Source organism: Anomaloglossus baeobatrachus, unplaced genomic scaffold, assembly GCF_048569485.1.
Source record: "Anomaloglossus baeobatrachus isolate aAnoBae1 unplaced genomic scaffold, aAnoBae1.hap1 Scaffold_2668, whole genome shotgun sequence".
Classification (NCBI taxonomy): domain Eukaryota; kingdom Metazoa; phylum Chordata; class Amphibia; order Anura; family Aromobatidae; genus Anomaloglossus; species Anomaloglossus baeobatrachus.
Window position 1 is genome coordinate 1 of NW_027442189.1, and position 27,197 is coordinate 27,197.

The window sequence follows — 27,197 nt, forward strand, 5'->3', positions numbered from 1 at the left end:
AGATTCATTGCAGTGGGCGGCGGCTGCAAAACGCACCATTCTTCTTGTTTTTGCTCTGCAAAGCAGCCTTTTCAAGGGTTGGCTTGGGTGACAAAATGTCTTGTGTAGGCGTGGGTTTGTCTCCCTCTCGCTCTCTCTCCCTAAGATGTGTCCGGCATAGGCCAGGGTGCCACTCGAGGCCCAAACCAATTCTGGTTATCGCTTCTCGGCCTTTTGGCTAAGATCAAGTGTAGTATCTGTTCTTATCAGTTTAATATCTGATACGTCCCCTATCTGGGGACCATATATTAAATGGATTTTTAGAACAGGGAGATGGAAAAAGAGCTTGCTCTGTCCACTCCACGCATTGACCTGGTATTGCAGTACCTCCAGGAACGGTGCACCCCTTCTTAACCCAGTTTCCAAAAGCAGAACTCGATTCACCTGATTCATATTAGCCCGATTAGCGAATTGAAATGAATTTTTATCTAACACACTTTTTACTTGCTTTATTCATCCAAATAGCAAACTCATCACCACTCAACTTCACCAACTCTGCTATGTCCCGTGCAGTATCTTGTTGTCAGTCTAATCTAGATCATGTGTAATTGAATGGAATAGATCCCTTTTGGACAAAGTGGAGTCAGATGCTGCAGTGACCACAGGTGTGAGAGGATCTACAATTGGCATCTGGTGTTATCTCTCTGCTTCCACTCCAAATAAAGTTACCTGTTGTTACCTGAACGTCAAATACTAAGAATGGGCGGCCTATGAAAGAATTAGTACTTTCATTAAGTATACTAAACCGGCTAATTGGGAATAGACAAACTGTAAAAAGCCCTCTGAGAAAGCCCCTCTCTAACCTTTGTTAGTAAGCTTTTCTGTAGCCTGCCTGTTGATGTATTTTCGGTTTGAACAGTGCACAACATGAAGAGACGGAACACTGGCGGCTTGTCACAATGCCCCCCGATGACATCACAATAGCGCTGCTGCCTAGAAAACAAGCTGCGCAGAAGAAGTTGTTCTTTGGGTGGGAGGGTGGGCTAGTGGAAGGAGGGGGCAATCTCTTTTTTTCCCGGGTGGTAGGGGGATGACAGGAGAAGGGAAGCGGGTGGTGAGAAAGGTACAGAGGGCAGGGTTTGGGGGCTGGGAAGGAAAGGGAAAAGATTAGGGTTTGGGGATGATGAAAGGGCTTTCTACGGGTAAGGATGGCAAAGGGTGGCAGTGACGGAAAGTCAGGCAACCTGTCCTGTCCGTCTTTTTGTATCGTGAATTGGAAAGACTGCAAGGGGGAGGGGAGTTGCTTGCGCCCTAAAGGAGGAGTTATTCAGATTCATGGCAGTGGGCGGCGGCTGCAAAACGCACCATTCTTCTTGTTTTTGCTCTGCAAAGCAGCCTTTTCAAGGGTTGGCTTGGGTGACAAAATGTCTTGTGTAGGCGTGGGTTTGTCTCCCTCTCGCTCTCTCTCCCTAAGATGTGTCCGGCATAGGCCAGGGTGCCACTCGAGGCCCAAACCAATTCTGGTTATCGCTTCTCGGCCTTTTGGCTAAGATCAAGTGTAGTATCTGTTCTTATCAGTTTAATATCTGATACGTCCCCTATCTGGGGACCATATATTAAATGGATTTTTAGAACAGGGAGATGGAAAAAGAGCTTGCTCTGTCCACTCCACGCATTGACCTGGTATTGCAGTACCTCCAGGAACGGTGCACCCCTTCTTAACCCAGTTTCCAAAAGCAGAACTCGATTCACCTGATTCATATTAGCCCGATTAGCGAATTGAAATGAATTTTTATCTAACACACTTTTTACTTGCTTTATTCATCCAAATAGCAAACTCATCACCACTCAACTTCACCAACTCTGCTATGTCCCGTGCAGTATCTTGTTGTCAGTCTAATCTAGATCATGTGTAATTGAATGGAATAGATCCCTTTTGGACAAAGTGGAGTCAGATGCTGCAGTGACCACAGGTGTGAGAGGATCTACAATTGGCATCTGGTGTTATCTCTCTGCTTCCACTCCAAATAAAGTTACCTGTTGTTACCTGAACGTCAAATACTAAGAATGGGCGGCCTATGAAAGAATTAGTACTTTCATTAAGTATACTAAACCGGCTAATTGGGAATAGACAAACTGTAAAAAGCCCTCTGAGAAAGCCCCTCTCTAACCTTTGTTAGTAAGCTTTTCTGTAGCCTGCCTGTTGATGTATTTTCGGTTTGAACAGTGCACAACATGAAGAGACGGAACACTGGCGGCTTGTCACAATGCCCCCCGATGACATCACAATAGCGCTGCTGCCTAGAAAACAAGCTGCGCAGAAGAAGTTGTTCTTTGGGTGGGAGGGTGGGCTAGTGGAAGGAGGGGGCAATCTCTTTTTTTCCCGGGTGGTAGGGGGATGACAGGAGAAGGGAAGCGGGTGGTGAGAAAGGTACAGAGGGCAGGGTTTGGGGGCTGGGAAGGAAAGGGAAAAGATTAGGGTTTGGGGATGATGAAAGGGCTTTCTACGGGTAAGGATGGCAAAGGGTGGCAGTGACGGAAAGTCAGGCAACCTGTCCTGTCCGTCTTTTTGTATCGTGAATTGGAAAGACTGCAAGGGGGAGGGGAGTTGCTTGCGCCCTAAAGGAGGAGTTATTCAGATTCATTGCAGTGGGCGGCGGCTGCAAAACGCACCATTCTTCTTGTTTTTGCTCTGCAAAGCAGCCTTTTCAAGGGTTGGCTTGGGTGACAAAATGTCTTGTGTAGGCGTGGGTTTGTCTCCCTCTCGCTCTCTCTCCCTAAGATGTGTCCGGCATAGGCCAGGGTGCCACTCGAGGCCCAAACCAATTCTGGTTATCGCTTCTCGGCCTTTTGGCTAAGATCAAGTGTAGTATCTGTTCTTATCAGTTTAATATCTGATACGTCCCCTATCTGGGGACCATATATTAAATGGATTTTTAGAACAGGGAGATGGAAAAAGAGCTTGCTCTGTCCACTCCACGCATTGACCTGGTATTGCAGTACCTCCAGGAACGGTGCACCCCTTCTTAACCCAGTTTCCAAAAGCAGAACTCGATTCACCTGATTCATATTAGCCCGATTAGCGAATTGAAATGAATTTTTATCTAACACACTTTTTACTTGCTTTATTCATCCAAATAGCAAACTCATCACCACTCAACTTCACCAACTCTGCTATGTCCCGTGCAGTATCTTGTTGTCAGTCTAATCTAGATCATGTGTAATTGAATGGAATAGATCCCTTTTGGACAAAGTGGAGTCAGATGCTGCAGTGACCACAGGTGTGAGAGGATCTACAATTGGCATCTGGTGTTATCTCTCTGCTTCCACTCCAAATAAAGTTACCTGTTGTTACCTGAACGTCAAATACTAAGAATGGGCGGCCTATGAAAGAATTAGTACTTTCATTAAGTATACTAAACCGGCTAATTGGGAATAGACAAACTGTAAAAAGCCCTCTGAGAAAGCCCCTCTCTAACCTTTGTTAGTAAGCTTTTCTGTAGCCTGCCTGTTGATGTATTTTCGGTTTGAACAGTGCACAACATGAAGAGACGGAACACTGGCGGCTTGTCACAATGCCCCCCGATGACATCACAATAGCGCTGCTGCCTAGAAAACAAGCTGCGCAGAAGAAGTTGTTCTTTGGGTGGGAGGGTGGGCTAGTGGAAGGAGGGGGCAATCTCTTTTTTTCCCGGGTGGTAGGGGGATGACAGGAGAAGGGAAGCGGGTGGTGAGAAAGGTACAGAGGGCAGGGTTTGGGGGCTGGGAAGGAAAGGGAAAAGATTAGGGTTTGGGGATGATGAAAGGGCTTTCTACGGGTAAGGATGGCAAAGGGTGGCAGTGACGGAAAGTCAGGCAACCTGTCCTGTCCGTCTTTTTGTATCGTGAATTGGAAAGACTGCAAGGGGGAGGGGAGTTGCTTGCGCCCTAAAGGAGGAGTTATTCAGATTCATTGCAGTGGGCGGCGGCTGCAAAACGCACCATTCTTCTTGTTTTTGCTCTGCAAAGCAGCCTTTTCAAGGGTTGGCTTGGGTGACAAAATGTCTTGTGTAGGCGTGGGTTTGTCTCCCTCTCGCTCTCTCTCCCTAAGATGTGTCCGGCATAGGCCAGGGTGCCACTCGAGGCCCAAACCAATTCTGGTTATCGCTTCTCGGCCTTTTGGCTAAGATCAAGTGTAGTATCTGTTCTTATCAGTTTAATATCTGATACGTCCCCTATCTGGGGACCATATATTAAATGGATTTTTAGAACAGGGAGATGGAAAAAGAGCTTGCTCTGTCCACTCCACGCATTGACCTGGTATTGCAGTACCTCCAGGAACGGTGCACCCCTTCTTAACCCAGTTTCCAAAAGCAGAACTCGATTCACCTGATTCATATTAGCCCGATTAGCGAATTGAAATGAATTTTTATCTAACACACTTTTTACTTGCTTTATTCATCCAAATAGCAAACTCATCACCACTCAACTTCACCAACTCTGCTATGTCCCGTGCAGTATCTTGTTGTCAGTCTAATCTAGATCATGTGTAATTGAATGGAATAGATCCCTTTTGGACAAAGTGGAGTCAGATGCTGCAGTGACCACAGGTGTGAGAGGATCTACAATTGGCATCTGGTGTTATCTCTCTGCTTCCACTCCAAATAAAGTTACCTGTTGTTACCTGAACGTCAAATACTAAGAATGGGCGGCCTATGAAAGAATTAGTACTTTCATTAAGTATACTAAACCGGCTAATTGGGAATAGACAAACTGTAAAAAGCCCTCTGAGAAAGCCCCTCTCTAACCTTTGTTAGTAAGCTTTTCTGTAGCCTGCCTGTTGATGTATTTTCGGTTTGAACAGTGCACAACATGAAGAGACGGAACACTGGCGGCTTGTCACAATGCCCCCCGATGACATCACAATAGCGCTGCTGCCTAGAAAACAAGCTGCGCAGAAGAAGTTGTTCTTTGGGTGGGAGGGTGGGCTAGTGGAAGGAGGGGGCAATCTCTTTTTTTCCCGGGTGGTAGGGGGATGACAGGAGAAGGGAAGCGGGTGGTGAGAAAGGTACAGAGGGCAGGGTTTGGGGGCTGGGAAGGAAAGGGAAAAGATTAGGGTTTGGGGATGATGAAAGGGCTTTCTACGGGTAAGGATGGCAAAGGGTGGCAGTGACGGAAAGTCAGGCAACCTGTCCTGTCCGTCTTTTTGTATCGTGAATTGGAAAGACTGCAAGGGGGAGGGGAGTTGCTTGCGCCCTAAAGGAGGAGTTATTCAGATTCATTGCAGTGGGCGGCGGCTGCAAAATGCACCATTCTTCTTGTTTTTGCTCTGCAAAGCAGCCTTTTCAAGGGTTGGCTTGGGTGACAAAATGTCTTGTGTAGGCGTGGGTTTGTCTCCCTCTCGCTCTCTCTCCCTAAGATGTGTCCGGCATAGGCCAGGGTGCCACTCGAGGCCCAAACCAATTCTGGTTATCGCTTCTCGGCCTTTTGGCTAAGATCAAGTGTAGTATCTGTTCTTATCAGTTTAATATCTGATACGTCCCCTATCTGGGGACCATATATTAAATGGATTTTTAGAACAGGGAGATGGAAAAAGAGCTTGCTCTGTCCACTCCACGCATTGACCTGGTATTGCAGTACCTCCAGGAACGGTGCACCCCTTCTTAACCCAGTTTCCAAAAGCAGAACTCGATTCACCTGATTCATATTAGCCCGATTAGCGAATTGAAATGAATTTTTATCTAACACACTTTTTACTTGCTTTATTCATCCAAATAGCAAACTCATCACCACTCAACTTCACCAACTCTGCTATGTCCCGTGCAGTATCTTGTTGTCAGTCTAATCTAGATCATGTGTAATTGAATGGAATAGATCCCTTTTGGACAAAGTGGAGTCAGATGCTGCAGTGACCACAGGTGTGAGAGGATCTACAATTGGCATCTGGTGTTATCTCTCTGCTTCCACTCCAAATAAAGTTACCTGTTGTTACCTGAACGTCAAATACTAAGAATGGGCGGCCTATGAAAGAATTAGTACTTTCATTAAGTATACTAAACCGGCTAATTGGGAATAGACAAACTGTAAAAAGCCCTCTGAGAAAGCCCCTCTCTAACCTTTGTTAGTAAGCTTTTCTGTAGCCTGCCTGTTGATGTATTTTCGGTTTGAACAGTGCACAACATGAAGAGACGGAACACTGGCGGCTTGTCACAATGCCCCCCGATGACATCACAATAGCGCTGCTGCCTAGAAAACAAGCTGCGCAGAAGAAGTTGTTCTTTGGGTGGGAGGGTGGGCTAGTGGAAGGAGGGGGCAATCTCTTTTTTTCCCGGGTGGTAGGGGGATGACAGGAGAAGGGAAGCGGGTGGTGAGAAAGGTACAGAGGGCAGGGTTTGGGGGCTGGGAAGGAAAGGGAAAAGATTAGGGTTTGGGGATGATGAAAGGGCTTTCTACGGGTAAGGATGGCAAAGGGTGGCAGTGACGGAAAGTCAGGCAACCTGTCCTGTCCGTCTTTTTGTATCGTGAATTGGAAAGACTGCAAGGGGGAGGGGAGTTGCTTGCGCCCTAAAGGAGGAGTTATTCAGATTCATTGCAGTGGGCGGCGGCTGCAAAACGCACCATTCTTCTTGTTTTTGCTCTGCAAAGCAGCCTTTTCAAGGGTTGGCTTGGGTGACAAAATGTCTTGTGTAGGCGTGGGTTTGTCTCCCTCTCGCTCTCTCTCCCTAAGATGTGTCCGGCATAGGCCAGGGTGCCACTCGAGGCCCAAACCAATTCTGGTTATCGCTTCTCGGCCTTTTGGCTAAGATCAAGTGTAGTATCTGTTCTTATCAGTTTAATATCTGATACGTCCCCTATCTGGGGACCATATATTAAATGGATTTTTAGAACAGGGAGATGGAAAAAGAGCTTGCTCTGTCCACTCCACGCATTGACCTGGTATTGCAGTACCTCCAGGAACGGTGCACCCCTTCTTAACCCAGTTTCCAAAAGCAGAACTCGATTCACCTGATTCATATTAGCCCGATTAGCGAATTGAAATGAATTTTTATCTAACACACTTTTTACTTGCTTTATTCATCCAAATAGCAAACTCATCACCACTCAACTTCACCAACTCTGCTATGTCCCGTGCAGTATCTTGTTGTCAGTCTAATCTAGATCATGTGTAATTGAATGGAATAGATCCCTTTTGGACAAAGTGGAGTCAGATGCTGCAGTGACCACAGGTGTGAGAGGATCTACAATTGGCATCTGGTGTTATCTCTCTGCTTCCACTCCAAATAAAGTTACCTGTTGTTACCTGAACGTCAAATACTAAGAATGGGCGGCCTATGAAAGAATTAGTACTTTCATTAAGTATACTAAACCGGCTAATTGGGAATAGACAAACTGTAAAAAGCCCTCTGAGAAAGCCCCTCTCTAACCTTTGTTAGTAAGCTTTTCTGTAGCCTGCCTGTTGATGTATTTTCGGTTTGAACAGTGCACAACATGAAGAGACGGAACACTGGCGGCTTGTCACAATGCCCCCCGATGACATCACAATAGCGCTGCTGCCTAGAAAACAAGCTGCGCAGAAGAAGTTGTTCTTTGGGTGGGAGGGTGGGCTAGTGGAAGGAGGGGGCAATCTCTTTTTTTCCCGGGTGGTAGGGGGATGACAGGAGAAGGGAAGCGGGTGGTGAGAAAGGTACAGAGGGCAGGGTTTGGGGGCTGGGAAGGAAAGGGAAAAGATTAGGGTTTGGGGATGATGAAAGGGCTTTCTACGGGTAAGGATGGCAAAGGGTGGCAGTGACGGAAAGTCAGGCAACCTGTCCTGTCCGTCTTTTTGTATCGTGAATTGGAAAGACTGCAAGGGGGAGGGGAGTTGCTTGCGCCCTAAAGGAAGAGTTATTCAGATTCATTGCAGTGGGCGGCGGCTGCAAAACGCACCATTCTTCTTGTTTTTGCTCTGCAAAGCAGCCTTTTCAAGGGTTGGCTTGGGTGACAAAATGTCTTGTGTAGGCGTGGGTTTGTCTCCCTCTCGATCTCTCTCCCTAAGATGTGTCCGGCATAGGCCAGGGTGCCACTCGAGGCCCAAACCAATTCTGGTTATCGCTTCTCGGCCTTTTGGCTAAGATCAAGTGTAGTATCTGTTCTTATCAGTTTAATATCTGATACGTCCCCTATCTGGGGACCATATATTAAATGGATTTTTAGAACAGGGAGATGGAAAAAGAGCTTGCTCTGTCCACTCCACGCATTGACCTGGTATTGCAGTACCTCCAGGAACGGTGCACCCCTTCTTAACCCAGTTTCCAAAAGCAGAACTCGATTCACCTGATTCATATTAGCCCGATTAGCGAATTGAAATGAATTTTTATCTAACACACTTTTTACTTGCTTTATTCATCCAAATAGCAAACTCATCACCACTCAACTTCACCAACTCTGCTATGTCCCGTGCAGTATCTTGTTGTCAGTCTAATCTAGATCATGTGTAATTGAATGGAATAGATCCCTTTTGGACAAAGTGGAGTCAGATGCTGCAGTGACCACAGGTGTGAGAGGATCTACAATTGGCATCTGGTGTTATCTCTCTGCTTCCACTCCAAATAAAGTTACCTGTTGTTACCTGAACGTCAAATACTAAGAATGGGCGGCCTATGAAAGAATTAGTACTTTCATTAAGTATACTAAACCGGCTAATTGGGAATAGACAAACTGTAAAAAGCCCTCTGAGAAAGCCCCTCTCTAACCTTTGTTAGTAAGCTTTTCTGTAGCCTGCCTGTTGATGTATTTTCGGTTTGAACAGTGCACAACATGAAGAGACGGAACACTGGCGGCTTGTCACAATGCCCCCCGATGACATCACAATAGCGCTGCTGCCTAGAAAACAAGCTGCGCAGAAGAAGTTGTTCTTTGGGTGGGAGGGTGGGCTAGTGGAAGGAGGGGGCAATCTCTTTTTTTCCCGGGTGGTAGGGGGATGACAGGAGAAGGGAAGCGGGTGGTGAGAAAGGTACAGAGGGCAGGGTTTGGGGGCTGGGAAGGAAAGGGAAAAGATTAGGGTTTGGGGATGATGAAAGGGCTTTCTACGGGTAAGGATGGCAAAGGGTGGCAGTGACGGAAAGTCAGGCAACCTGTCCTGTCCGTCTTTTTGTATCGTGAATTGGAAAGACTGCAAGGGGGAGGGGAGTTGCTTGCGCCCTAAAGGAGGAGTTATTCAGATTCATTGCAGTGGGCGGCGGCTGCAAAACGCACCATTCTTCTTGTTTTTGCTCTGCAAAGCAGCCTTTTCAAGGGTTGGCTTGGGTGACAAAATGTCTTGTGTAGGCGTGGGTTTGTCTCCCTCTCGCTCTCTCTCCCTAAGATGTGTCCGGCATAGGCCAGGGTGCCACTCGAGGCCCAAACCAATTCTGGTTATCGCTTCTCGGCCTTTTGGCTAAGATCAAGTGTAGTATCTGTTCTTATCAGTTTAATATCTGATACGTCCCCTATCTGGGGACCATATATTAAATGGATTTTTAGAACAGGGAGATGGAAAAAGAGCTTGCTCTGTCCACTCCACGCATTGACCTGGTATTGCAGTACCTCCAGGAACGGTGCACCCCTTCTTAACCCAGTTTCCAAAAGCAGAACTCGATTCACCTGATTCATATTAGCCCGATTAGCGAATTGAAATGAATTTTTATCTAACACACTTTTTACTTGCTTTATTCATCCAAATAGCAAACTCATCACCACTCAACTTCACCAACTCTGCTATGTCCCGTGCAGTATCTTGTTGTCAGTCTAATCTAGATCATGTGTAATTGAATGGAATAGATCCCTTTTGGACAAAGTGGAGTCAGATGCTGCAGTGACCACAGGTGTGAGAGGATCTACAATTGGCATCTGGTGTTATCTCTCTGCTTCCACTCCAAATAAAGTTACCTGTTGTTACCTGAACGTCAAATACTAAGAATGGGCGGCCTATGAAAGAATTAGTACTTTCATTAAGTATACTAAACCGGCTAATTGGGAATAGACAAACTGTAAAAAGCCCTCTGAGAAAGCCCCTCTCTAACCTTTGTTAGTAAGCTTTTCTGTAGCCTGCCTGTTGATGTATTTTCGGTTTGAACAGTGCACAACATGAAGAGACGGAACACTGGCGGCTTGTCACAATGCCCCCCGATGACATCACAATAGCGCTGCTGCCTAGAAAACAAGCTGCGCAGAAGAAGTTGTTCTTTGGGTGGGAGGGTGGGCTAGTGGAAGGAGGGGGCAATCTCTTTTTTTCCCGGGTGGTAGGGGGATGACAGGAGAAGGGAAGCGGGTGGTGAGAAAGGTACAGAGGGCAGGGTTTGGGGGCTGGGAAGGAAAGGGAAAAGATTAGGGTTTGGGGATGATGAAAGGGCTTTCTACGGGTAAGGATGGCAAAGGGTGGCAGTGACGGAAAGTCAGGCAACCTGTCCTGTCCGTCTTTTTGTATCGTGAATTGGAAAGACTGCAAGGGGGAGGGGAGTTGCTTGCGCCCTAAAGGAGGAGTTATTCAGATTCATTGCAGTGGGCGGCGGCTGCAAAACGCACCATTCTTCTTGTTTTTGCTCTGCAAAGCAGCCTTTTCAAGGGTTGGCTTGGGTGACAAAATGTCTTGTGTAGGCGTGGGTTTGTCTCCCTCTCGCTCTCTCTCCCTAAGATGTGTCCGGCATAGGCCAGGGTGCCACTCGAGGCCCAAACCAATTCTGGTTATCGCTTCTCGGCCTTTTGGCTAAGATCAAGTGTAGTATCTGTTCTTATCAGTTTAATATCTGATACGTCCCCTATCTGGGGACCATATATTAAATGGATTTTTAGAACAGGGAGATGGAAAAAGAGCTTGCTCTGTCCACTCCACGCATTGACCTGGTATTGCAGTACCTCCAGGAACGGTGCACCCCTTCTTAACCCAGTTTCCAAAAGCAGAACTCGATTCACCTGATTCATATTAGCCCGATTAGCGAATTGAAATGAATTTTTATCTAACACACTTTTTACTTGCTTTATTCATCCAAATAGCAAACTCATCACCACTCAACTTCACCAACTCTGCTATGTCCCGTGCAGTATCTTGTTGTCAGTCTAATCTAGATCATGTGTAATTGAATGGAATAGATCCCTTTTGGACAAAGTGGAGTCAGATGCTGCAGTGACCACAGGTGTGAGAGGATCTACAATTGGCATCTGGTGTTATCTCTCTGCTTCCACTCCAAATAAAGTTACCTGTTGTTACCTGAACGTCAAATACTAAGAATGGGCGGCCTATGAAAGAATTAGTACTTTCATTAAGTATACTAAACCGGCTAATTGGGAATAGACAAACTGTAAAAAGCCCTCTGAGAAAGCCCCTCTCTAACCTTTGTTAGTAAGCTTTTCTGTAGCCTGCCTGTTGATGTATTTTCGGTTTGAACAGTGCACAACATGAAGAGACGGAACACTGGCGGCTTGTCACAATGCCCCCCGATGACATCACAATAGCGCTGCTGCCTAGAAAACAAGCTGCGCAGAAGAAGTTGTTCTTTGGGTGGGAGGGTGGGCTAGTGGAAGGAGGGGGCAATCTCTTTTTTTCCCGGGTGGTAGGGGGATGACAGGAGAAGGGAAGCGGGTGGTGAGAAAGGTACAGAGGGCAGGGTTTGGGGGCTGGGAAGGAAAGGGAAAAGATTAGGGTTTGGGGATGATGAAAGGGCTTTCTACGGGTAAGGATGGCAAAGGGTGGCAGTGACGGAAAGTCAGGCAACCTGTCCTGTCCGTCTTTTTGTATCGTGAATTGGAAAGACTGCAAGGGGGAGGGGAGTTGCTTGCGCCCTAAAGGAGGAGTTATTCAGATTCATTGCAGTGGGCGGCGGCTGCAAAACGCACCATTCTTCTTGTTTTTGCTCTGCAAAGCAGCCTTTTCAAGGGTTGGCTTGGGTGACAAAATGTCTTGTGTAGGCGTGGGTTTGTCTCCCTCTCGCTCTCTCTCCCTAAGATGTGTCCGGCATAGGCCAGGGTGCCACTCGAGGCCCAAACCAATTCTGGTTATCGCTTCTCGGCCTTTTGGCTAAGATCAAGTGTAGTATCTGTTCTTATCAGTTTAATATCTGATACGTCCCCTATCTGGGGACCATATATTAAATGGATTTTTAGAACAGGGAGATGGAAAAAGAGCTTGCTCTGTCCACTCCACGCATTGACCTGGTATTGCAGTACCTCCAGGAACGGTGCACCCCTTCTTAACCCAGTTTCCAAAAGCAGAACTCGATTCACCTGATTCATATTAGCCCGATTAGCGAATTGAAATGAATTTTTATCTAACACACTTTTTACTTGCTTTATTCATCAAATAGCAAACTCATCACCACTCAACTTCACCAACTCTGCTATGTCCCGTGCAGTATCTTGTTGTCAGTCTAATCTAGATCATGTGTAATTGAATGGAATAGATCCCTTTTGGACAAAGTGGAGTCAGATGCTGCAGTGACCACAGGTGTGAGAGGATCTACAATTGGCATCTGGTGTTATCTCTCTGCTTCCACTCCAAATAAAGTTACCTGTTGTTACCTGAACGTCAAATACTAAGAATGGGCGGCCTATGAAAGAATTAGTACTTTCATTAAGTATACTAAACCGGCTAATTGGGAATAGACAAACTGTAAAAAGCCCTCTGAGAAAGCCCCTCTCTAACCTTTGTTAGTAAGCTTTTCTGTAGCCTGCCTGTTGATGTATTTTCGGTTTGAACAGTGCACAACATGAAGAGACGGAACACTGGCGGCTTGTCACAATGCCCCCCGATGACATCACAATAGCGCTGCTGCCTAGAAAACAAGCTGCGCAGAAGAAGTTGTTCTTTGGGTGGGAGGGTGGGCTAGTGGAAGGAGGGGGCAATCTCTTTTTTTCCCGGGTGGTAGGGGGATGACAGGAGAAGGGAAGCGGGTGGTGAGAAAGGTACAGAGGGCAGGGTTTGGGGGCTGGGAAGGAAAGGGAAAAGATTAGGGTTTGGGGATGATGAAAGGGCTTTCTACGGGTAAGGATGGCAAAGGGTGGCAGTGACGGAAAGTCAGGCAACCTGTCCTGTCCGTCTTTTTGTATCGTGAATTGGAAAGACTGCAAGGGGGAGGGGAGTTGCTTGCGCCCTAAAGGAGGAGTTATTCAGATTCATTGCAGTGGGCGGCGGCTGCAAAACGCACCATTCTTCTTGTTTTTGCTCTGCAAAGCAGCCTTTTCAAGGGTTGGCTTGGGTGACAAAATGTCTTGTGTAGGCGTGGGTTTGTCTCCCTCTCGCTCTCTCTCCCTAAGATGTGTCCGGCATAGGCCAGGGTGCCACTCGAGGCCCAAACCAATTCTGGTTATCGCTTCTCGGCCTTTTGGCTAAGATCAAGTGTAGTATCTGTTCTTATCAGTTTAATATCTGATACGTCCCCTATCTGGGGACCATATATTAAATGAATTTTTAGAACAGGGAGATGGAAAAAGAGCTTGCTCTGTCCACTCCACGCATTGACCTGGTATTGCAGTACCTCCAGGAACGGTGCACCCCTTCTTAACCCAGTTTCCAAAAGCAGAACTCGATTCACCTGATTCATATTAGCCCGATTAGCGAATTGAAATGAATTTTTATCTAACACACTTTTTACTTGCTTTATTCATCCAAATAGCAAACTCATCACCACTCAACTTCACCAACTCTGCTATGTCCCGTGCAGTATCTTGTTGTCAGTCTAATCTAGATCATGTGTAATTGAATGGAATAGATCCCTTTTGGACAAAGTGGAGTCAGATGCTGCAGTGACCACAGGTGTGAGAGGATCTACAATTGGCATCTGGTGTTATCTCTCTGCTTCCACTCCAAATAAAGTTACCTGTTGTTACCTGAACGTCAAATACTAAGAATGGGCGGCCTATGAAAGAATTAGTACTTTCATTAAGTATACTAAACCGGCTAATTGGGAATAGACAAACTGTAAAAAGCCCTCTGAGAAAGCCCCTCTCTAACCTTTGTTAGTAAGCTTTTCTGTAGCCTGCCTGTTGATGTATTTTCGGTTTGAACAGTGCACAACATGAAGAGACGGAACACTGGCGGCTTGTCACAATGCCCCCCGATGACATCACAATAGCGCTGCTGCCTAGAAAACAAGCTGCGCAGAAGAAGTTGTTCTTTGGGTGGGAGGGTGGGCTAGTGGAAGGAGGGGGCAATCTCTTTTTTTCCCGGGTGGTAGGGGGATGACAGGAGAAGGGAAGCGGGTGGTGAGAAAGGTACAGAGGGCAGGGTTTGGGGGCTGGGAAGGAAAGGGAAAAGATTAGGGTTTGGGGATGATGAAAGGGCTTTCTACGGGTAAGGATGGCAAAGGGTGGCAGTGACGGAAAGTCAGGCAACCTGTCCTGTCCGTCTTTTTGTATCGTGAATTGGAAAGACTGCAAGGGGGAGGGGAGTTGCTTGCGCCCTAAAGGAGGAGTTATTCAGATTCATTGCAGTGGGCGGCGGCTGCAAAACGCACCATTCTTCTTGTTTTTGCTCTGCAAAGCAGCCTTTTCAAGGGTTGGCTTGGGTGACAAAATGTCTTGTGTAGGCGTGGGTTTGTCTCCCTCTCGCTCTCTCTCCCTAAGATGTGTCCGGCATAGGCCAGGGTGCCACTCGAGGCCCAAACCAATTCTGGTTATCGCTTCTCGGCCTTTTGGCTAAGATCAAGTGTAGTATCTGTTCTTATCAGTTTAATATCTGATACGTCCCCTATCTGGGGACCATATATTAAATGGATTTTTAGAACAGGGAGATGGAAAAAGAGCTTGCTCTGTCCACTCCACGCATTGACCTGGTATTGCAGTACCTCCAGGAACGGTGCACCCCTTCTTAACCCAGTTTCCAAAAGCAGAACTCGATTCACCTGATTCATATTAGCCCGATTAGCGAATTGAAATGAATTTTTATCTAACACACTTTTTACTTGCTTTATTCATCCAAATAGCAAACTCATCACCACTCAACTTCACCAACTCTGCTATGTCCCGTGCAGTATCTTGTTGTCAGTCTAATCTAGATCATGTGTAATTGAATGGAATAGATCCCTTTTGGACAAAGTGGAGTCAGATGCTGCAGTGACCACAGGTGTGAGAGGATCTACAATTGGCATCTGGTGTTATCTCTCTGCTTCCACTCCAAATAAAGTTACCTGTTGTTACCTGAACGTCAAATACTAAGAATGGGCGGCCTATGAAAGAATTAGTACTTTCATTAAGTATACTAAACCGGCTAATTGGGAATAGACAAACTGTAAAAAGCCCTCTGAGAAAGCCCCTCTCTAACCTTTGTTAGTAAGCTTTTCTGTAGCCTGCCTGTTGATGTATTTTCGGTTTGAACAGTGCACAACATGAAGAGACGGAACACTGGCGGCTTGTCACAATGCCCCCCGATGACATCACAATAGCGCTGCTGCCTAGAAAACAAGCTGCGCAGAAGAAGTTGTTCTTTGGGTGGGAGGGTGGGCTAGTGGAAGGAGGGGGCAATCTCTTTTTTTCCCGGGTGGTAGGGGGATGACAGGAGAAGGGAAGCGGGTGGTGAGAAAGGTACAGAGGGCAGGGTTTGGGGGCTGGGAAGGAAAGGGAAAAGATTAGGGTTTGGGGATGATGAAAGGGCTTTCTACGGGTAAGGATGGCAAAGGGTGGCAGTGACGGAAAGTCAGGCAACCTGTCCTGTCCGTCTTTTTGTATCGTGAATTGGAAAGACTGCAAGGGGGAGGGGAGTTGCTTGCGCCCTAAAGGAGGAGTTATTCAGATTCATTGCAGTGGGCAGCGGCTGCAAAACGCACCATTCTTCTTGTTTTTGCTCTGCAAAGCAGCCTTTTCAAGGGTTGGCTTGGGTGACAAAATGTCTTGTGTAGGCGTGGGTTTGTCTCCCTCTCGCTCTCTCTCCCTAAGATGTGTCCGGCATAGGCCAGGGTGCCACTCGAGGCCCAAACCAATTCTGGTTATCGCTTCTCGGCCTTTTGGCTAAGATCAAGTGTAGTATCTGTTCTTATCAGTTTAATATCTGATACGTCCCCTATCTGGGGACCATATATTAAATGGATTTTTAGAACAGGGAGATGGAAAAAGAGCTTGCTCTGTCCACTCCACGCATTGACCTGGTATTGCAGTACCTCCAGGAACGGTGCACCCCTTCTTAACCCAGTTTCCAAAAGCAGAACTCGATTCACCTGATTCATATTAGCCCGATTAGCGAATTGAAATGAATTTTTATCTAACACACTTTTTACTTGCTTTATTCATCCAAATAGCAAACTCATCACCACTCAACTTCACCAACTCTGCTATGTCCCGTGCAGTATCTTGTTGTCAGTCTAATCTAGATCATGTGTAATTGAATGGAATAGATCCCTTTTGGACAAAGTGGAGTCAGATGCTGCAGTGACCACAGGTGTGAGAGGATCTACAATTGGCATCTGGTGTTATCTCTCTGCTTCCACTCCAAATAAAGTTACCTGTTGTTACCTGAACGTCAAATACTAAGAATGGGCGGCCTATGAAAGAATTAGTACTTTCATTAAGTATACTAAACCGGCTAATTGGGAATAGACAAACTGTAAAAAGCCCTCTGAGAAAGCCCCTCTCTAACCTTTGTTAGTAAGCTTTTCTGTAGCCTGCCTGTTGATGTATTTTCGGTTTGAACAGTGCACAACATGAAGAGACGGAACACTGGCGGCTTGTCACAATGCCCCCCGATGACATCACAATAGCGCTGCTGCCTAGAAAACAAGCTGCGCAGAAGAAGTTGTTCTTTGGGTGGGAGGGTGGGCTAGTGGAAGGAGGGGGCAATCTCTTTTTTTCCCGGGTGGTAGGGGGATGACAGGAGAAGGGAAGCGGGTGGTGAGAAAGGTACAGAGGGCAGGGTTTGGGGGCTGGGAAGGAAAGGGAAAAGATTAGGGTTTGGGGATGATGAAAGGGCTTTCTACGGGTAAGGATGGCAAAGGGTGGCAGTGACGGAAAGTCAGGCAACCTGTCCTGTCCGTCTTTTTGTATCGTGAATTGGAAAGACTGCAAGGGGGAGGGGAGTTGCTTGCGCCCTAAAGGAGGAGTTATTCAGATTCATTGCAGTGGGCGGCGGCTGCAAAACGCACCATTCTTCTTGTTTTTGCTCTGCAAAGCAGCCTTTTCAAGGGTTGGCTTGGGTGACAAAATGTCTTGTGTAGGCGTGGGTTTGTCTCCCTCTCGCTCTCTCTCCCTAAGATGTGTCCGGCATAGGCCAGGGTGCCACTCGAGGCCCAAACCAATTCTGGTTATCGCTTCTCGGCCTTTTGGCTAAGATCAAGTGTAGTATCTGTTCTTATCAGTTTAATATCTGATACGTCCCCTATCTGGGGACCATATATTAAATGGATTTTTAGAACAGGGAGATGGAAAAAGAGCTTGCTCTGTCCACTCCACGCATTGACCTGGTATTGCAGTACCTCCAGGAACGGTGCACCCCTTCTTAACCCAGTTTCCAAAAGCAGAACTCGATTCACCTGATTCATATTAGCCCGATTAGCGAATTGAAATGAATTTTTATCTAACACACTTTTTACTTGCTTTATTCATCCAAATAGCAAACTCATCACCACTCAACTTCACCAACTCTGCTATGTCCCGTGCAGTATCTTGTTGTCAGTCTAATCTAGATCATGTGTAATTGAATGGAATAGATCCCTTTTGGACAAAGTGGAGTCAGATGCTGCAGTGACCACAGGTGTGAGAGGATCTACAATTGGCATCTGGTGTTATCTCTCTGCTTCCACTCCAAATAAAGTTACCTGTTGTTACCTGAACGTCAAATACTAAGAATGGGCGGCCTATGAAAGAATTAGTACTTTCATTAAGTATACTAAACCGGCTAATTGGGAATAGACAAACTGTAAAAAGCCCTCTGAGAAAGCCCCTCTCTAACCTTTGTTAGTAAGCTTTTCTGTAGCCTGCCTGTTGATGTATTTTCGGTTTGAACAGTGCACAACATGAAGAGACGGAACACTGGCGGCTTGTCACAATGCCCCCCGATGACATCACAATAGCGCTGCTGCCTAGAAAACAAGCTGCGCAGAAGAAGTTGTTCTTTGGGTGGGAGGGTGGGCTAGTGGAAGGAGGGGGCAATCTCTTTTTTTCCCGGGTGGTAGGGGGATGACAGGAGAAGGGAAGCGGGTGGTGAGAAAGGTACAGAGGGCAGGGTTTGGGGGCTGGGAAGGAAAGGGAAAAGATTAGGGTTTGGGGATGATGAAAGGGCTTTCTACGGGTAAGGATGGCAAAGGGTGGCAGTGACGGAAAGTCAGGCAACCTGTCCTGTCCGTCTTTTTGTATCGTGAATTGGAAAGACTGCAAGGGGGAGGGGAGTTGCTTGCGCCCTAAAGGAGGAGTTATTCAGATTCATTGCAGTGGGCGGCGGCTGCAAAACGCACCATTCTTCTTGTTTTTGCTCTGCAAAGCAGCCTTTTCAAGGGTTGGCTTGGGTGACAAAATGTCTTGTGTAGGCGTGGGTTTGTCTCCCTCTCGCTCTCTCTCCCTAAGATGTGTCCGGCATAGGCCAGGGTGCCACTCGAGGCCCAAACCAATTCTGGTTATCGCTTCTCGGCCTTTTGGCTAAGATCAAGTGTAGTATCTGTTCTTATCAGTTTAATATCTGATACGTCCCCTATCTGGGGACCATATATTAAATGGATTTTTAGAACAGGGAGATGGAAAAAGAGCTTGCTCTGTCCACTCCACGCATTGACCTGGTATTGCAGTACCTCCAGGAACGGTGCACCCCTTCTTAACCCAGTTTCCAAAAGCAGAACTCGATTCACCTGATTCATATTAGCCCGATTAGCGAATTGAAATGAATTTTTATCTAACACACTTTTTACTTGCTTTATTCATCCAAATAGCAAACTCATCACCACTCAACTTCACCAACTCTGCTATGTCCCGTGCAGTATCTTGTTGTCAGTCTAATCTAGATCATGTGTAATTGAATGGAATAGATCCCTTTTGGACAAAGTGGAGTCAGATGCTGCAGTGACCACAGGTGTGAGAGGATCTACAATTGGCATCTGGTGTTATCTCTCTGCTTCCACTCCAAATAAAGTTACCTGTTGTTACCTGAACGTCAAATACTAAGAATGGGCGGCCTATGAAAGAATTAGTACTTTCATTAAGTATACTAAACCGGCTAATTGGGAATAGACAAACTGTAAAAAGCCCTCTGAGAAAGCCCCTCTCTAACCTTTGTTAGTAAGCTTTTCTGTAGCCTGCCTGTTGATGTATTTTCGGTTTGAACAGTGCACAACATGAAGAGACGGAACACTGGCGGCTTGTCACAATGCCCCCCGATGACATCACAATAGCGCTGCTGCCTAGAAAACAAGCTGCGCAGAAGAAGTTGTTCTTTGGGTGGGAGGGTGGGCTAGTGGAAGGAGGGGGCAATCTCTTTTTTTCCCGGGTGGTAGGGGGATGACAGGAGAAGGGAAGCGGGTGGTGAGAAAGGTACAGAGGGCAGGGTTTGGGGGCTGGGAAGGAAAGGGAAAAGATTAGGGTTTGGGGATGATGAAAGGGCTTTCTACGGGTAAGGATGGCAAAGGGTGGCAGTGACGGAAAGTCAGGCAACCTGTCCTGTCCGTCTTTTTGTATCGTGAATTGGAAAGACTGCAAGGGGGAGGGGAGTTGCTTGCGCCCTAAAGGAGGAGTTATTCAGATTCATTGCAGTGGGCGGCGGCTGCAAAACGCACCATTCTTCTTGTTTTTGCTCTGCAAAGCAGCCTTTTCAAGGGTTGGCTTGGGTGACAAAATGTCTTGTGTAGGCGTGGGTTTGTCTCCCTCTCGCTCTCTCTCCCTAAGATGTGTCCGGCATAGGCCAGGGTGCCACTCGAGGCCCAAACCAATTCTGGTTATCGCTTCTCGGCCTTTTGGCTAAGATCAAGTGTAGTATCTGTTCTTATCAGTTTAATATCTGATACGTCCCCTATCTGGGGACCATATATTAAATGGATTTTTAGAACAGGGAGATGGAAAAAGAGCTTGCTCTGTCCACTCCACGCATTGACCTGGTATTGCAGTACCTCCAGGAACGGTGCACCCCTTCTTAACCCAGTTTCCAAAAGCAGAACTCGATTCACCTGATTCATATTAGCCCGATTAGCGAATTGAAATGAATTTTTATCTAACACACTTTTTACTTGCTTTATTCATCCAAATAGCAAACTCATCACCACTCAACTTCACCAACTCTGCTATGTCCCGTGCAGTATCTTGTTGTCAGTCTAATCTAGATCATGTGTAATTGAATGGAATAGATCCCTTTTGGACAAAGTGGAGTCAGATGCTGCAGTGACCACAGGTGTGAGAGGATCTACAATTGGCATCTGGTGTTATCTCTCTGCTTCCACTCCAAATAAAGTTACCTGTTGTTACCTGAACGTCAAATACTAAGAATGGGCGGCCTATGAAAGAATTAGTACTTTCATTAAGTATACTAAACCGGCTAATTGGGAATAGACAAACTGTAAAAAGCCCTCTGAGAAAGCCCCTCTCTAACCTTTGTTAGTAAGCTTTTCTGTAGCCTGCCTGTTGATGTATTTTCGGTTTGAACAGTGCACAACATGAAGAGACGGAACACTGGCGGCTTGTCACAATGCCCCCCGATGACATCACAATAGCGCTGCTGCCTAGAAAACAAGCTGCGCAGAAGAAGTTGTTCTTTGGGTGGGAGGGTGGGCTAGTGGAAGGAGGGGGCAATCTCTTTTTTTCCCGGGTGGTAGGGGGATGACAGGAGAAGGGAAGCGGGTGGTGAGAAAGGTACAGAGGGCAGGGTTTGGGGGCTGGGAAGGAAAGGGAAAAGATTAGGGTTTGGGGATGATGAAAGGGCTTTCTACGGGTAAGGATGGCAAAGGGTGGCAGTGACGGAAAGTCAGGCAACCTGTCCTGTCCGTCTTTTTGTATCGTGAATTGGAAAGACTGCAAGGGGGAGGGGAGTTGCTTGCGCCCTAAAGGAGGAGTTATTCAGATTCATTGCAGTGGGCGGCGGCTGCAAAACGCACCATTCTTCTTGTTTTTGCTCTGCAAAGCAGCCTTTTCAAGGGTTGGCTTGGGTGACAAAATGTCTTGTGTAGGCGTGGGTTTGTCTCCCTCTCGCTCTCTCTCCCTAAGATGTGTCCGGCATAGGCCAGGGTGCCACTCGAGGCCCAAACCAATTCTGGTTATCGCTTCTCGGCCTTTTGGCTAAGATCAAGTGTAGTATCTGTTCTTATCAGTTTAATATCTGATACGTCCCCTATCTGGGGACCATATATTAAATGGATTTTTAGAACAGGGAGATGGAAAAAGAGCTTGCTCTGTCCACTCCACGCATTGACCTGGTATTGCAGTACCTCCAGGAACGGTGCACCCCTTCTTAACCCAGTTTCCAAAAGCAGAACTCGATTCACCTGATTCATATTAGCCCGATTAGCGAATTGAAATGAATTTTTATCTAACACACTTTTTACTTGCTTTATTCATCCAAATAGCAAACTCATCACCACTCAACTTCACCAACTCTGCTATGTCCCGTGCAGTATCTTGTTGTCAGTCTAATCTAGATCATGTGTAATTGAATGGAATAGATCCCTTTTGGACAAAGTGGAGTCAGATGCTGCAGTGACCACAGGTGTGAGAGGATCTACAATTGGCATCTGGTGTTATCTCTCTGCTTCCACTCCAAATAAAGTTACCTGTTGTTACCTGAAAGTCAAATACTAAGAATGGGCGGCCTATGAAAGAATTAGTACTTTCATTAAGTATACTAAACCGGCTAATTGGGAATAGACAAACTGTAAAAAGCCCTCTGAGAAAGCCCCTCTCTAACCTTTGTTAGTAAGCTTTTCTGTAGCCTGCCTGTTGATGTATTTTCGGTTTGAACAGTGCACAACATGAAGAGACGGAACACTGGCGGCTTGTCACAATGCCCCCCGATGACATCACAATAGCGCTGCTGCCTAGAAAACAAGCTGCGCAGAAGAAGTTGTTCTTTGGGTGGGAGGGTGGGCTAGTGGAAGGAGGGGGCAATCTCTTTTTTTCCCGGGTGGTAGGGGGATGACAGGAGAAGGGAAGCGGGTGGTGAGAAAGGTACAGAGGGCAGGGTTTGGGGGCTGGGAAGGAAAGGGAAAAGATTAGGGTTTGGGGATGATGAAAGGGCTTTCTACGGGTAAGGATGGCAAAGGGTGGCAGTGACGGAAAGTCAGGCAACCTGTCCTGTCCGTCTTTTTGTATCGTGAATTGGAAAGACTGCAAGGGGGAGGGGAGTTGCTTGCGCCCTAAAGGAGGAGTTATTCAGATTCATTGCAGTGGGCGGCGGCTGCAAAACGCACCATTCTTCTTGTTTTTGCTCTGCAAAGCAGCCTTTTCAAGGGTTGGCTTGGGTGACAAAATGTCTTGTGTAGGCGTGGGTTTGTCTCCCTCTCGCTCTCTCTCCCTAAGATGTGTCCGGCATAGGCCAGGGTGCCACTCGAGGCCCAAACCAATTCTGGTTATCGCTTCTCGGCCTTTTGGCTAAGATCAAGTGTAGTATCTGTTCTTATCAGTTTAATATCTGATACGTCCCCTATCTGGGGACCATATATTAAATGGATTTTTAGAACAGGGAGATGGAAAAAGAGCTTGCTCTGTCCACTCCACGCATTGACCTGGTATTGCAGTACCTCCAGGAACGGTGCACCCCTTCTTAACCCAGTTTCCAAAAGCAGAACTCGATTCACCTGATTCATATTAGCCCGATTAGCGAATTGAAATGAATTTTTATCTAACACACTTTTTACTTGCTTTATTCATCCAAATAGCAAACTCATCACCACTCAACTTCACCAACTCTGCTATGTCCCGTGCAGTATCTTGTTGTCAGTCTAATCTAGATCATGTGTAATTGAATGGAATAGATCCCTTTTGGACAAAGTGGAGTCAGATGCTGCAGTGACCACAGGTGTGAGAGGATCTACAATTGGCATCTGGTGTTATCTCTCTGCTTCCACTCCAAATAAAGTTACCTGTTGTTACCTGAACGTCAAATACTAAGAATGGGCGGCCTATGAAAGAATTAGTACTTTCATTAAGTATACTAAACCGGCTAATTGGGAATAGACAAACTGTAAAAAGCCCTCTGAGAAAGCCCCTCTCTAACCTTTGTTAGTAAGCTTTTCTGTAGCCTGCCTGTTGATGTATTTTCGGTTTGAACAGTGCACAACATGAAGAGACGGAACACTGGCGGCTTGTCACAATGCCCCCCGATGACATCACAATAGCGCTGCTGCCTAGAAAACAAGCTGCGCAGAAGAAGTTGTTCTTTGGGTGGGAGGGTGGGCTAGTGGAAGGAGGGGGCAATCTCTTTTTTTCCCGGGTGGTAGGGGGATGACAGGAGAAGGGAAGCGGGTGGTGAGAAAGGTACAGAGGGCAGGGTTTGGGGGCTGGGAAGGAAAGGGAAAAGATTAGGGTTTGGGGATGATGAAAGGGCTTTCTACGGGTAAGGATGGCAAAGGGTGGCAGTGACGGAAAGTCAGGCAACCTGTCCTGTCCGTCTTTTTGTATCGTGAATTGGAAAGACTGCAAGGGGGAGGGGAGTTGCTTGCGCCCTAAAGGAGGAGTTATTCAGATTCATTGCAGTGGGCGGCGGCTGCAAAACGCACCATTCTTCTTGTTTTTGCTCTGCAAAGCAGCCTTTTCAAGGGTTGGCTTGGGTGACAAAATGTCTTGTGTAGGCGTGGGTTTGTCTCCCTCTCGCTCTCTCTCCCTAAGATGTGTCCGGCATAGGCCAGGGTGCCACTCGAGGCCCAAACCAATTCTGGTTATCGCTTCTCGGCCTTTTGGCTAAGATCAAGTGTAGTATCTGTTCTTATCAGTTTAATATCTGATACGTCCCCTATCTGGGGACCATATATTAAATGGATTTTTAGAACAGGGAGATGGAAAAAGAGCTTGCTCTGTCCACTCCACGCATTGACCTGGTATTGCAGTACCTCCAGGAACGGTGCACCCCTTCTTAACCCAGTTTCCAAAAGCAGAACTCGATTCACCTGATTCATATTAGCCCGATTAGCGAATTGAAATGAATTTTTATCTAACACACTTTTTACTTGCTTTATTCATCCAAATAGCAAACTCATCACCACTCAACTTCACCAACTCTGCTATGTCCCGTGCAGTATCTTGTTGTCAGTCTAATCTAGATCATGTGTAATTGAATGGAATAGATCCCTTTTGGACAAAGTGGAGTCAGATGCTGCAGTGACCACAGGTGTGAGAGGATCTACAATTGGCATCTGGTGTTATCTCTCTGCTTCCACTCCAAATAAAGTTACCTGTTGTTACCTGAACGTCAAATACTAAGAATGGGCGGCCTATGAAAGAATTAGTACTTTCATTAAGTATACTAAACCGGCTAATTGGGAATAGACAAACTGTAAAAAGCCCTCTGAGAAAGCCCCTCTCTAACCTTTGTTAGTAAGCTTTTCTGTAGCCTGCCTGTTGATGTATTTTCGGTTTGAACAGTGCACAACATGAAGAGACGGAACACTGGCGGCTTGTCACAATGCCCCCCGATGACATCACAATAGCGCTGCTGCCTAGAAAACAAGCTGCGCAGAAGAAGTTGTTCTTTGGGTGGGAGGGTGGGCTAGTGGAAGGAGGGGGCAATCTCTTTTTTTCCCGGGTGGTAGGGGGATGACAGGAGAAGGGAAGCGGGTGGTGAGAAAGGTACAGAGGGCAGGGTTTGGGGGCTGGGAAGGAAAGGGAAAAGATTAGGGTTTGGGGATGATGAAAGGGCTTTCTACGGGTAAGGATGGCAAAGGGTGGCAGTGACGGAAAGTCAGGCAACCTGTCCTGTCCGTCTTTTTGTATCGTGAATTGGAAAGACTGCAAGGGGGAGGGGAGTTGCTTGCGCCCTAAAGGAGGAGTTATTCAGATTCATTGCAGTGGGCGGCGGCTGCAAAACGCACCATTCTTCTTGTTTTTGCTCTGCAAAGCAGCCTTTTCAAGGGTTGGCTTGGGTGACAAAATGTCTTGTGTAGGCGTGGGTTTGTCTCCCTCTCGCTCTCTCTCCCTAAGATGTGTCCGGCATAGGCCAGGGTGCCACTCGAGGCCCAAACCAATTCTGGTTATCGCTTCTCGGCCTTTTGGCTAAGATCAAGTGTAGTATCTGTTCTTATCAGTTTAATATCTGATACGTCCCCTATCTGGGGACCATATATTAAATGGATTTTTAGAACAGGGAGATGGAAAAAGAGCTTGCTCTGTCCACTCCACGCATTGACCTGGTATTGCAGTACCTCCAGGAACGGTGCACCCCTTCTTAACCCAGTTTCCAAAAGCAGAACTCGATTCACCTGATTCATATTAGCCCGATTAGCGAATTGAAATGAATTTTTATCTAACACACTTTTTACTTGCTTTATTCATCCAAATAGCAAACTCATCACCACTCAACTTCACCAACTCTGCTATGTCCCGTGCAGTATCTTGTTGTCAGTCTAATCTAGATCATGTGTAATTGAATGGAATAGATCCCTTTTGGACAAAGTGGAGTCAGATGCTGCAGTGACCACAGGTGTGAGAGGATCTACAATTGGCATCTGGTGTTATCTCTCTGCTTCCACTCCAAATAAAGTTACCTGTTGTTACCTGAACGTCAAATACTAAGAATGGGCGGCCTATGAAAGAATTAGTACTTTCATTAAGTATACTAAACCGGCTAATTGGGAATAGACAAACTGTAAAAAGCCCTCTGAGAAAGCCCCTCTCTAACCTTTGTTAGTAAGCTTTTCTGTAGCCTGCCTGTTGATGTATTTTCGGTTTGAACAGTGCACAACATGAAGAGACGGAACACTGGCGGCTTGTCACAATGCCCCCCGATGACATCACAATAGCGCTGCTGCCTAGAAAACAAGCTGCGCAGAAGAAGTTGTTCTTTGGGTGGGAGGGTGGGCTAGTGGAAGGAGGGGGCAATCTCTTTTTTTCCCGGGTGGTAGGGGGATGACAGGAGAAGGGAAGCGGGTGGTGAGAAAGGTACAGAGGGCAGGGTTTGGGGGCTGGGAAGGAAAGGGAAAAGATTAGGGTTTGGGGATGATGAAAGGGCTTTCTACGGGTAAGGATGGCAAAGGGTGGCAGTGACGGAAAGTCAGGCAACCTGTCCTGTCCGTCTTTTTGTATCGTGAATTGGAAAGACTGCAAGGGGGAGGGGAGTTGCTTGCGCCCTAAAGGAGGAGTTATTCAGATTCATTGCAGTGGGCGGCGGCTGCAAAACGCACCATTCTTCTTGTTTTTGCTCTGCAAAGCAGCCTTTTCAAGGGTTGGCTTGGGTGACAAAATGTCTTGTGTAGGCGTGGGTTTGTCTCCCTCTCGCTCTCTCTCCCTAAGATGTGTCCGGCATAGGCCAGGGTGCCACTCGAGGCCCAAACCAATTCTGGTTATCGCTTCTCGGCCTTTTGGCTAAGATCAAGTGTAGTATCTGTTCTTATCAGTTTAATATCTGATACGTCCCCTATCTGGGGACCATATATTAAATGGATTTTTAGAACAGGGAGATGGAAAAAGAGCTTGCTCTGTCCACTCCACGCATTGACCTGGTATTGCAGTACCTCCAGGAACGGTGCACCCCTTCTTAACCCAGTTTCCAAAAGCAGAACTCGATTCACCTGATTCATATTAGCCCGATTAGCGAATTGAAATGAATTTTTATCTAACACACTTTTTACTTGCTTTATTCATCCAAATAGCAAACTCATCACCACTCAACTTCACCAACTCTGCTATGTCCCGTGCAGTATCTTGTTGTCAGTCTAATCTAGATCATGTGTAATTGAATGGAATAGATCCCTTTTGGACAAAGTGGAGTCAGATGCTGCAGTGACCACAGGTGTGAGAGGATCTACAATTGGCATCTGGTGTTATCTCTCTGCTTCCACTCCAAATAAAGTTACCTGTTGTTACCTGAACGTCAAATACTAAGAATGGGCGGCCTATGAAAGAATTAGTACTTTCATTAAGTATACTAAACCGGCTAATTGGGAATAGACAAACTGTAAAAAGCCCTCTGAGAAAGCCCCTCTCTAACCTTTGTTAGTAAGCTTTTCTGTAGCCTGCCTGTTGATGTATTTTCGGTTTGAACAGTGCACAACATGAAGAGACGGAACACTGGCGGCTTGTCACAATGCCCCCCGATGACATCACAATAGCGCTGCTGCCTAGAAAACAAGCTGCGCAGAAGAAGTTGTTCTTTGGGTGGGAGGGTGGGCTAGTGGAAGGAGGGG

General features: G+C 46.6%; 21 non-coding genes across 21 annotated transcripts; all 21 read left to right on the forward strand.

The window, feature by feature from the left end:
* Positions 1-197: 197 nt before the first annotated feature.
* Positions 198-388, forward strand: LOC142264577 (U2 spliceosomal RNA). Its single transcript, XR_012731053.1, has one exon. It is a non-coding gene; the product is annotated as a U2 spliceosomal RNA (small nuclear RNA).
* Positions 389-1,505: 1,117 nt separating this feature from the next.
* On the forward strand, positions 1,506-1,696 carry LOC142264589 (U2 spliceosomal RNA). The gene has a single exon (XR_012731064.1). It is a non-coding gene; the product is annotated as a U2 spliceosomal RNA (small nuclear RNA).
* A 1,117-nt stretch (positions 1,697-2,813) lies between these two features.
* LOC142264601 (U2 spliceosomal RNA) lies at positions 2,814-3,004 on the forward strand. The gene has a single exon (XR_012731075.1). It is a non-coding gene; the product is annotated as a U2 spliceosomal RNA (small nuclear RNA).
* Positions 3,005-4,121: 1,117 nt separating this feature from the next.
* LOC142264613 (U2 spliceosomal RNA) lies at positions 4,122-4,312 on the forward strand. Its single transcript, XR_012731086.1, has one exon. It is a non-coding gene; the product is annotated as a U2 spliceosomal RNA (small nuclear RNA).
* Positions 4,313-5,429: 1,117 nt separating this feature from the next.
* On the forward strand, positions 5,430-5,620 carry LOC142264488 (U2 spliceosomal RNA). Its single transcript, XR_012730978.1, has one exon. It is a non-coding gene; the product is annotated as a U2 spliceosomal RNA (small nuclear RNA).
* Positions 5,621-6,737: 1,117 nt separating this feature from the next.
* LOC142264500 (U2 spliceosomal RNA) lies at positions 6,738-6,928 on the forward strand. Its single transcript, XR_012730989.1, has one exon. It is a non-coding gene; the product is annotated as a U2 spliceosomal RNA (small nuclear RNA).
* A 1,117-nt stretch (positions 6,929-8,045) lies between these two features.
* LOC142264512 (U2 spliceosomal RNA) lies at positions 8,046-8,236 on the forward strand. Its single transcript, XR_012731000.1, has one exon. It is a non-coding gene; the product is annotated as a U2 spliceosomal RNA (small nuclear RNA).
* A 1,117-nt stretch (positions 8,237-9,353) lies between these two features.
* On the forward strand, positions 9,354-9,544 carry LOC142264524 (U2 spliceosomal RNA). The gene has a single exon (XR_012731011.1). It is a non-coding gene; the product is annotated as a U2 spliceosomal RNA (small nuclear RNA).
* Positions 9,545-10,661: 1,117 nt separating this feature from the next.
* Positions 10,662-10,852, forward strand: LOC142264536 (U2 spliceosomal RNA). Its single transcript, XR_012731022.1, has one exon. It is a non-coding gene; the product is annotated as a U2 spliceosomal RNA (small nuclear RNA).
* Positions 10,853-11,969: 1,117 nt separating this feature from the next.
* LOC142264549 (U2 spliceosomal RNA) lies at positions 11,970-12,160 on the forward strand. The gene has a single exon (XR_012731033.1). It is a non-coding gene; the product is annotated as a U2 spliceosomal RNA (small nuclear RNA).
* Positions 12,161-13,276: 1,116 nt separating this feature from the next.
* Positions 13,277-13,467, forward strand: LOC142264481 (U2 spliceosomal RNA). Its single transcript, XR_012730972.1, has one exon. It is a non-coding gene; the product is annotated as a U2 spliceosomal RNA (small nuclear RNA).
* Positions 13,468-14,584: 1,117 nt separating this feature from the next.
* Positions 14,585-14,775, forward strand: LOC142264561 (U2 spliceosomal RNA). The gene has a single exon (XR_012731044.1). It is a non-coding gene; the product is annotated as a U2 spliceosomal RNA (small nuclear RNA).
* A 1,117-nt stretch (positions 14,776-15,892) lies between these two features.
* On the forward strand, positions 15,893-16,083 carry LOC142264573 (U2 spliceosomal RNA). Its single transcript, XR_012731050.1, has one exon. It is a non-coding gene; the product is annotated as a U2 spliceosomal RNA (small nuclear RNA).
* Positions 16,084-17,200: 1,117 nt separating this feature from the next.
* Positions 17,201-17,391, forward strand: LOC142264575 (U2 spliceosomal RNA). The gene has a single exon (XR_012731051.1). It is a non-coding gene; the product is annotated as a U2 spliceosomal RNA (small nuclear RNA).
* A 1,117-nt stretch (positions 17,392-18,508) lies between these two features.
* LOC142264576 (U2 spliceosomal RNA) lies at positions 18,509-18,699 on the forward strand. Its single transcript, XR_012731052.1, has one exon. It is a non-coding gene; the product is annotated as a U2 spliceosomal RNA (small nuclear RNA).
* A 1,117-nt stretch (positions 18,700-19,816) lies between these two features.
* Positions 19,817-20,007, forward strand: LOC142264578 (U2 spliceosomal RNA). The gene has a single exon (XR_012731054.1). It is a non-coding gene; the product is annotated as a U2 spliceosomal RNA (small nuclear RNA).
* A 1,117-nt stretch (positions 20,008-21,124) lies between these two features.
* LOC142264579 (U2 spliceosomal RNA) lies at positions 21,125-21,315 on the forward strand. Its single transcript, XR_012731055.1, has one exon. It is a non-coding gene; the product is annotated as a U2 spliceosomal RNA (small nuclear RNA).
* A 1,117-nt stretch (positions 21,316-22,432) lies between these two features.
* Positions 22,433-22,623, forward strand: LOC142264580 (U2 spliceosomal RNA). The gene has a single exon (XR_012731056.1). It is a non-coding gene; the product is annotated as a U2 spliceosomal RNA (small nuclear RNA).
* A 1,117-nt stretch (positions 22,624-23,740) lies between these two features.
* LOC142264582 (U2 spliceosomal RNA) lies at positions 23,741-23,931 on the forward strand. Its single transcript, XR_012731057.1, has one exon. It is a non-coding gene; the product is annotated as a U2 spliceosomal RNA (small nuclear RNA).
* A 1,117-nt stretch (positions 23,932-25,048) lies between these two features.
* LOC142264583 (U2 spliceosomal RNA) lies at positions 25,049-25,239 on the forward strand. Its single transcript, XR_012731058.1, has one exon. It is a non-coding gene; the product is annotated as a U2 spliceosomal RNA (small nuclear RNA).
* Positions 25,240-26,356: 1,117 nt separating this feature from the next.
* Positions 26,357-26,547, forward strand: LOC142264584 (U2 spliceosomal RNA). Its single transcript, XR_012731059.1, has one exon. It is a non-coding gene; the product is annotated as a U2 spliceosomal RNA (small nuclear RNA).
* Positions 26,548-27,197: the final 650 nt, after the last annotated feature.